This window comes from Desarmillaria tabescens, assembly GCF_030435595.1.
Source record: "Desarmillaria tabescens strain CCBAS 213 chromosome Unknown EV420scaffold_234, whole genome shotgun sequence".
In the NCBI taxonomy this organism is placed as follows: Eukaryota; Fungi; Basidiomycota; class Agaricomycetes; order Agaricales; family Physalacriaceae; genus Desarmillaria; species Desarmillaria tabescens.
Window position 1 is genome coordinate 21,154 of NW_026848533.1, and position 10,149 is coordinate 31,302.

Genomic DNA, 10,149 nt, shown 5'->3' on the forward strand with positions numbered 1-10,149 from the left:
GTAGAAGGATATGAGAGTTTGACAAGGTGTTCCATCGTCGTGCTGTGGTGATGCAAGGCTGATGTTGAGGAGGAGCGATCTTGCAAAGGGTGAATGTGATTGCATGGATGACGAAGCAAAGGGAGAACCAATTACAGTACGCATGTCCGATGTGCATCGTCGGAAAGCCTAATCTGTGCGTAGTGGTCGGAAACATGCGTAGGAGAGTCGTGTTGAACGCGCAGCTACCACGACGTCTCCCCTCGGGCGGCAGATGATCCGGCGATAGTACAGGAAGGAGGGGGCGCTCTAGCCGGAACCACAGGGACAGATGCAGGTTTGGTGACTGGAAGGAAGTATGTTGGGTCGTGGACGTGATACGAGCATTGGGTGACGCGGTTGGGCGAGTAACGCCAGCAAACCAAGTCTTGTTCTAGGGCAGGTTCATGCCGAAGCCGCCTTGCAGTGGCGGAGGTCGAATCATCTTGCTTAGTCAGTCTCGTTATTCCACGGCCGGTTCTGCTGGGTGTTGTTGATTTCTTCGTGTTCTGTTCGATTCAGACGCTTTGTGGCACTCCGTTTCTTTTCGATTTAATATCGAGCCTGTCAGGCCCCGTACTTGGATCATATGCCTCACCCTTTAACAAACGATGCTTTTTTTCTATTGCTATAGTAACACAGCAGCTTTCATCAGTCTAGGCGGGTAACAAACTTCAAGCGACCGAGAATCAGCACCGAAACAAGAGGGCGCCGATCTTCGTCGCTCCTTCCCGGCCATTTCCTGGAACTGCGGTAATTTCGTGGGGTCCATGTTTAAGTAAAACGAATCTCTGTGGTTACGACCAATATCTTCTACACCCAGTAGATGTCGTCGTCTTCGTTCCCAATACGAGAGGCTTATTCTATCGCAGTCCATGACGAAGCCAACCTGGAGGCGCGTTCCAGGTAAGAGCCATAATCCTCGACGAAGATCAACACTCGCCGGTAAAACAAACCCTTGCGCACGAGGTTACGAAAATCCTGCCTTCCCGCGTTATCGCACATATCCTCTACCCTGCGATGAAGCGAAAGCCTAAGATCCAACAAACAAGGTGCCATATCGTAGGGCACCAGTTCGTCTTCCGAAGCGTAGGAGTTGCGATCGCGATTCGGATGTCGTGTCCTGTGCCACGGCGCCGGAATCCCTATGCTCGGAACTCGGCGTTCTCCATCTCAAAGGAGGGAAGGGCAACGGCACGCCTCCTTCTATAAACGGCCCACGGTTCTACTTCCTTCCTTCTAGCCAACGCACCACGGAATAGGGTGTACTGCAGGAGGACATTTTTGTTAACCTCACAGTGGGCGAACCTGATTTTGTATCCTGACAAACAGCATGGCAAGGAAGGGCCTAGTCCTTGCGCCCGTAACTTGTCCTTTCTCCACCTCAACGGAGGAGAGGAAGCGTCCATGATAGTCACACGCTTTCCTGATGGCGCGACTCGGGGCTACAGAGTTGAAGAACGTTTTTGGAGGTGGTGTGAGTTGTGATCTACCCGCGAAGAGGGAGAGGGGTGGGAGATTGCGCGGGTAAGAAACAGCTGGTCAAAAAGCATAGACCAGCCACGTGTATAGATGTCCTCTCTCTACTTCCTAGGATCTCACAATTTATTCATGACGACATCTCGAGAAAACACGCGCGTCTTCCGGTCTTCGCGTGTGGGAGAAAATTCATGTTTGTTCGATCGTCGGCAACTTGAAGTTCAGGAAGAGTCGTACATTCCACGTAGATCGCAGTGTATGAAGCAAGGGGCGACGATCAAAGGGATAACCAACGACGTCGACTGTGAAAGAAAGAAGAGAATCAGCAAGAGAACCTGAGGCAGGGGAGACAGTACCGTACTATTCACTGTCCCGGCACAGTCGAGTCGTCTCACGCCCGTTATCGTAGGCGACTTCCCGTTTGCTTGCCATTCCGAGAAGTTTGCAATCGGAACTATATATGGAGGACAAGACCTGCCTTTGCGTATCGTGCGAGGCTCCACTCTGGAAGTAAGAAGGATAGCTCCACAACAAAGAAGAGAAACCGAGTCTCGTTCAACGTGTAGACGCGGACCGGCTGATAATCGACCTAGATCACTTGAGGTCCTTTCTACCCCTCATTCATCAGAAGACACGTCTTGTGTTGTTCATAGCGACTCTCCTCTACGTACAAGGACCTTGCACAGTCGTACGAGAGTCGAAAAATGTGATCTACCCCCCGCGAAGAGGATCACGTTCTGGGGTGGAGGGGCCTAGGACGGAGAGAGTCGTAACATGTTCCGGCTCGGGTCTACATGCACATGCACTCTTCTCTCGCAGGAGGACGCGTGGGGAAGGTGATTGTTCGATTGTCGGCAGATCCGAAAGTGGGAACCATCGCAAGCCCAAGGAGAGCTGTATGCTACGTCCGTAGCTGTAAGATGGCGTTCCATATAGTAGATTGGATTAGTTGTGACGAGTACATGGTGTGGCAGAAGGAGAGGATCATGGTGCAGCGGAGACGCTACCACTCACGTTGCTGTCATGGCGTTGTTTTCCTGATTGCGAGAAGTCGTTTCTTGAATGCATATATCGCCAACCACGTGTATTCTTCTGGGAAGCGGGACGCGAGAAATATGATTTAGTCGTCGGCAGATCCAGCCTTCCCCATCTCAATGGAGGAAAAAGAGTATGAATGGTTTCGTGACGGCGGGACTCGCTCTACCACAACGTAAGTAAAAGGGTCCAATGTTCGGCGACGGCCCGACTTCCTCTCTGCGCAAGATTTTGTAGGCGGAGTGATGTTCTAGTAGCATCACATTCTGGGGTTAGGGAAGAGAGCGAACGGGCTTCGGCGGTATGACGGAGAAAAGCTCAGATCTTTGGGTTGAAAAATAGGACACCCACGTGCGTGGATATCTTCTCTCCTACCCTGAAAGCCTGAGAAAGATCTCGCAATTCATTTAGAAGAGATAAACGGTTCCGATCATCGTAAGGGTCTACGATTTGGGTAGGCCTTTGCATCCTAACAATGCACAATTCCTCTATCGGTTCGATCGGGAGTAAGATTGAGGCAGATGATACAACGGGGAACGGGGATCATGATCAGTTGTTGTGAGAAGCCGGTAAGGTGTCCGGTGCAGGAATAGCGCTGTGACATAAATTGGTGGGGGTGGGGGTAGAATTCTGATAATCGACGAGCCAAAAGACTGGTGGGCGATAATGATAGACGGAAGTATCCGGACCGATGTACTTTCTTGTCGTTCCAACACGATCGATTCCAAGTTGATGTCTGCGCAGAGCTAAGGAAGAAGGATGAGAAAGAGATTCATCATACAACTGAAACGTTACCATTCACAGAACTGGTATAATTGGTAGCATGTCCGTTGTCGTAGTCGGCTTCCTATCTCCTTGGATTGTGTCCTGGGTGGTATTGACTGCTTCCGAAACCAAATAAGCTTGGTAGTCGAGCTATGAATGGAGGATTTACACCTTCATCACATAACTTTCGTACATGATCGTGCAAGGCTCCACTCACCAAGGAGATGTCTACGAGAAGGGCGGCTCCAGTACGAAGAAAGGAAGCTAGGTCATGTAGCTATCACGACGAGTTTTTTTCTTTCAGGATGACATTTAGCCTCAAGAAAACGCTCTTTAAGGCCTAGAATCCCAAGAATGAGAGGGATGAAAACCATTCCGAGAATTTACCGACCATTGCCTCCGACTGCGAATGGGCACGCCAGGGAAGCTGAAGAGGGAACCACCTCAAGGCGACCTGTCTCTCAGAGATCACATAACAATGTGACCAATCTCCTCACACAGGTCTGTTTCTCTAGTGAATGTCCTTTCCCGTGAACACTGAAAAAGTACTAGTACTTGAACCACAGAATCAGAGATGATGGTAAAGAACACGCACGTTCGTCCGGTATCCTCTTCGGCATGAGCTTGTCTCCTTGTGCTTCGTACCCTTATCATTACACTTCGCATTACACCATAAATCTTCATTCACACATGAGAATCCTATGCTCTGTCCATCTGTTCGGATATCATCCTCTACCAACGGTCGGTGTTTGAGATTCGATGGGGGTTTCAGGGCCCTTTCTTGAGGTGGAGGCAGTCCTACAGTGCAACATCCCGAGATGAAATGAGGCGGCAGCAATATTGACTTGATAGAGTCGTAAACGTCACTTTCACCAGAAGCAAGAAAGTGAGACAGACACTTGGTTCTGAATTTGGCAGTTGTATAGGTGGCTGTGAAACGGTCAGGTGCACTTCGGACCGATGTAAACCGGTGCCGCGCAGCTAAATATCGTCGGTTGACCACCATGATTCCTGGTTGGGACTCCCCTTTCCAGCAGAGGAAGCCTGAGGGACTGGTGGTATTCTTCCAATTTTTTGTAACCAGCGTTTCAGGTAAGCCGGCTTTGTTATAGATATTTACCCACGGCCACTGATTCATGGGTGGACTGCGGCTACGAAACAGCAAGATTAGGGCACGGCGTAGATTAGTTTACACTTATTTACTGCCAATGCAGTGAGTTACATCAGCTGGTCTTCTGGTCTTCCTAACGGGCAGACGATTCCTAACAGTTCCCAGCAGCTTAACACGAGTAACGCAAACTGTCACACTTCCCGTCGTTTGTCCTGCCCTCCCATCGATCGACTGCTATGATACAGAAGAAAACTAAAGGAAAGAAACGATACACGGTCCCGAAGGCACCAAATTCAGAGGTATAATACATGTCCTCTTGGGTTCTTCATTCGCTTACCTGATTATTAGCCTTCCTGCAACAAAATCAGACAAGGAGCAGCCAGATCGACTGCGACCAACAGAATCAACGAGTGTTTACCCAACGAACTTCTCGCCTACATCTTTGCCACTGTGATTAACAGCCTGTTTCCAATAGAGCACAGCCCCTTCCTTGCTGTACTGTGCAGCATCTGTCGTCGTTGGCGGGATGTTGCTATTGAGGCATCTGAACTTTGGACCACCATTTATATACATGATCAAAGCCATATACCACCTGCCGAACTCTTCCTTGAACGATCAAAGACCCGACTTCTGGATGTTGACGTCCAAGTCATCTTTGGTCGAGGTGGGTTCCGGATGACTGGGCCGGCTACTTTCAGTCGATCATCTGGATTTCGAGTTGCGGAGTTGACATCGGTCCATCTTGTGCGTACGAGGACACTTTCGCTGAGTGTCAGCGACACCCAGGGTGCCGAATTCTTTTCTGTATTGTACCGGCCGATGTCAACTCCGCATCTCGTTAGCCTTTCCATTGATGTCCAAGGATCGCCGCGAGGCGCTCCCCTCTTACTTGATTCCATTTACTCATTCCGTTCTAATGGGCGTGAAGGCTCACCCTTAAACACAGCATCAATCTCCCACCTTACCAAACTCGAGCTCACATCTCTTCGACATGAAGACATGCGGATTATACTCATGTGCTTCCCGTCTCTCGAAACACTCATCCTGCCGAAATTTAGTCAGAATTGGAGTGGAAGCCAGAGGGAGAATCAACCCATCGTATTAGCCTCCAACTCGCTGCGATCGCTCGCAGTTCAACTTGATTACACCCATCACAAGTTTTTGCATGCACTGGGGAATTGTTCATGTGTCCTAGGCTCTCTTCGCTTTCCGAACCTCGAATATCTCGAGGTTCTAGGCGACAAGTCTTCCTACAATCCTAATCTCGGCAGCCACTTCACAGACCTACTGAAATTGCAAACACTGCGTTTGCAGCGGTGCTCCGTATCACCTACTGATGCCGAGTTCTTCCGCTCTTTGATATCGTTAAATCGTTTGGAACTGGTGGACAACTTGAAAGATGTGGAGGGGTTTGCAATACACTACAAAACAGTATCCTTACCTTTTCCTCATCTGTCGTCTATCTTACTCAGTGACAAGTCATGCCGAAGTCGAGCCAGTGGCATGTCCCAGTGGGTACGCCTAGCGCGGCTAGCTGTCCAGGATTATGGATGTACCAAATTTTCTATCGAAGTAACGGCACGACATCGTCGCCGCATGTTGCTTGCGTCCCTTGGTTCTCAGGATGAGCGTATTCACGTTGAAACAACAGATCTTCCTCCCGGTTTGCTCTATCCGCTTCCTACGAAAAAACTCTTTGACCGGTCAGATCATGACGAGGAAGATTATTACGATTCCGACGTTGCTATCGACTCTATCTATGGATTTGATTCGTCCGACTATGAGTACCTGGTAGAGTATTTATCGAGACTTTGAACTGTAAGTCTACATTTCGAACTTTGTGTGCGAAGCGAAACATGATATTGACGGTCCTTTGGTAAAAAGGTGTAAGTATATGGACTGTTACATGTTGTGATTTCCTTCGTATTCGGAATGTATCAGAAACTTCAAAGGCGGTGCTGGTCTGTACCGGCCGCTGATCAATGGATAGCTGGGTAGGCTGGTAAATAGCGCTGTCTTCGACATATTACTTCTCCAATGTTATTGAACATTGAGGAAATAAGTGTCGACTTGAGTTATAAACTGATGTATATATATAAATCACTTGATGTAGGCTACATCGAGTCATGGGACTGTCATGTAATACCACCTACCTACCTATGATCGACATTCTTGGGCAGATGGTCGTCGGCTGACGTCTACGATACCTTGCTTTCCGAGTCAGCGTTTCTCAGTCGGACTCGCGGGGACCGATCGCTCCGTCGCCAGCTCGGGTCACCTCGGCTAGGGTTAGTTAGGCGGTGATCCGGTTTCAAACTCCGACGACGCGTCATTTCGCCCTCGCTCGCTCACTTGTCACCTGCACGGTCACCGATCTCGCGAGCGGCTCGTGTGTTTTCTCCGAGCAAGTAGCAGACTAGTAATGCGAGAAGCCAAGTTTCATGCTTTGTCAGCCTCGTGACTGTCTCATTAGGTCTCATTCTACTTTGTTGGAGAACCAAACTATGAAGGGAAGGACACAGCTGGGTGGCGACTATTTTGGGGTGGTCAAAATAGAATCAAAATCCGAGATCCCAATTTTGGGTGAGGCAAAATCGTTCGATATTTCCTTATTAGGGAATTCCCCAGATTTTGACTGAGGCAAAATCCGACATTTTGCACTTTGATTCTATTTTGACTCGCCCAAAATAGTCGCCGCCCAGCTGTGGGAATGACCGGGAGGCATGCGAGATACATGATTCCCAATTAACAGTTCACTCTGACTTGTTCAGTCATGGAATGAAACTTGTCTCATTCCACCTTAGGCCTCGGACGAAGCTACCCGCTCGCCACTCGAGAACACTAGTCGCGGCCGTTGTATATGTACACGTACACGCTACCACCTGTTTCTTACTAAGGTCTCATAATTCAGTCAGTTTTGTTCTCCCTCATGACTCAAATGTTCAAGTTCAAGGTCTAGACAGTTGTATTGAGCCGCACCTGGACCAAATATTATTCAAAGACCATCTAGTGTCTAAATCCAAATCCGTTGAAAGATGCATGGTAGTTTTGGAAAGAATTCGATTATCAAACCGTCGGTGTACCACTGAAACCTTGGAAGGAAGATGCCGCCAGTTTATGCGGGGACCTTCTCCAAGTGTTGATGCATCTCCTGAGGCCCTGCGCAAGTCGAAGAACGTTTTGGAGATGACCTATCCCCGATAAAAGGGATCACGTTCTGGGGTAGGGGCCTAGGATGGGGAGAGCAAATATACCTCATAACAATCGGCTTGAGTCCAAGTGGCATATACGCTCTCACGGTGAGAGAGGACATAAAAGTATTCGTGTACATGAAAGACATGGGATGTCCATTCAGTCGTCGGCGGATCAGAAAATAGGAACTGGAACCATCACGAGACCAAGGAGAGCCATCGTAGCTGTAAGATATCGCTGTGATGTTTGGTAGGTTGGACATGGAAACTTGGGTTGGCTGTGACGAGTATTTGATGTCGATAAAATTAGCGAAGGAAGACTTGGTTTGTGATGCGGCGGTGTTACCATTCATGGCCAGGTCGTAGTCATTTGCTGGATGCATATATCGCTAGTAGAAACTAATCAGAAAGGTTGGCTTCACGTCGAAGCACGCATGGAGGGAAGACGTGAAAACGCAGAGGGTGGGCTGCAGACTTGGCCTGGGCCTCGCCGGTGCACCACCAACCTAGTTGTACCACCTTTTCCCTTAGTACATCATATACACTCCCATATCCCAGAGCTACCTGGCCCTGCTCAGGGCAAATGCAGTACATGGGTGGGGGGGGATGGCAAGATCGTGATGAAGGGAAGTGGGCGTAACAACAGTAGTGATCATCAAAGTTGCTGCGCATACATGTAGGAGAACATGAGAGTTTGACAAGGTGTTCTATCGTCGTACAGTGGTGATGGGGTCCGAGGTATGGTGGGCGGCTACTTGTACTGTGTGCGTGAATGTTATTGCATGGATGATGGGGAATCAATGACACCTGCAGCGCTGAGACCGAGATGTTGCCAATTACAGTGCGCATGTCCGTTGTGAAGACCCAATCTGTGCGTAGTGGTCGGAAATCGTAAGAGAATTGTGTTGAACATGCAGCTACCACGACGTCCCCTCAGGCAGTGGATGATCCGATAGTGCAGGAAGGAGGGGCTCTCCAGCTGGAATCACAGGGACAGATGCGTTGGTGATTGGAACTTGACAAGCTTGGAGCTTCTGAAGGTAGGAAGGATGTTGGGGCATGGACGTGATACAAGCATTGGGTGACAAGGAGGGCTACCGGCGAGGAAGTCTAGATTCGTGCCGAAGCCGCCTTGCAGGCATTATTGTGGCAGAGGTCGAATTTTCTCACTTCATCAGCCAGGCCAGTGCTGCTCTTTGTTGCTGTTGGATTTCTTCGTGCTCAGACGCATTTTAGCACTCGTTTTCTTTTCAGGTTTGATACTGAGCCTGTCAAGCCCCGTACTTATCCTTTGACGCTGCCAGCACGATAGATCTCTTCAAATTCCACTTGTATTATGTCACAAGTCCAATCGCACAATGTTTCATGTTCTGTCAGTATAGTACACAGCAGCTTTCATCGTAACAAACTTTGACCCGAATCAACCTTAAAACAAGAGGACACAGACCTTCCGTCTCTTAGCAGTTGTTCGTTTCTAGTATGAGAGGGCCTATGAAGTGAAAGCCTAAGATCCAGCATGCCATGTGCCATGTCGTTAGGGCACCGGTCCATGCAGGAGTGGCAATCGCAAGGAGCGCGATTCGGATACAATGGCCAGATGTCTTGTCCTGCTGCACCCGAATCCCTATGCTCGGAACTCGGCCTTCTTCATCTTAATAGAGGAAAAGGCAATGGCTCGACTTGCTCTAACATAGTCTTAGGGTTCTGCAGAGGATAAGATGTTTCTAAATCCTGGAACAAGCTAATCATGCTCATCAACTACACCACACTCCTAAAGAAATGTCAGCAGGAGGTTTGAAGATTCATAATTGAATGTCATGGCAGACGCACTGTAATGGCCATGCACAGATGTTGGGCTGTCGTTAGGATTGAACTCAGCAGATGATTAGGCGATGCGTAGATGGTTTTTCAATGTCATACATAAATATATAGCAATGACATTATTCTGGGGTGTTTTTACTTCATCTGAGCAGAACATCAGAGGGATGCCCTGACGACATTGGATTAATGTTGTACCAATTGTTGCTGCAACATGGGAAACCCGTCCTACAGATACTCCTTTAAACACTATTCCAACCTCGGTGCAGACCATTTTAAAGATATACAGATTATGCTATAGCTGGGATTTGTTATTGCGGTCATTTTACAATCTCATTACAATATATATAATATATACATGACTGCCACTCTTATTTTCGAGAACCAGTTATGCCGGCAGCACCCTTCACAATTGCATTCTTGATTATGAGCTTGATCCGTGGTGCAGCACTGTTGATTCTTGAGGCGGCAGTAGGTGCAGTCCAGTGACTTTTGCCCAATGACTTGCCATTCTTTCGTTTGTCTGCAACGTAGCAATTATTTAGAAGCTAAAGAGAATAGGTTAGTTAGTTAGTGAGATTATAATGGATACAGGCACACACATTGCCGTCCAACTTTCTCCTGCCTCTTCATACTGCACATCTATCCAGGTCTTCTCTTCATCAGTGACATTGATAATGCTTTCTGGATTCAGAGGAATCACTGAAAAGGTACAAGTAAGAATCTCAAAGA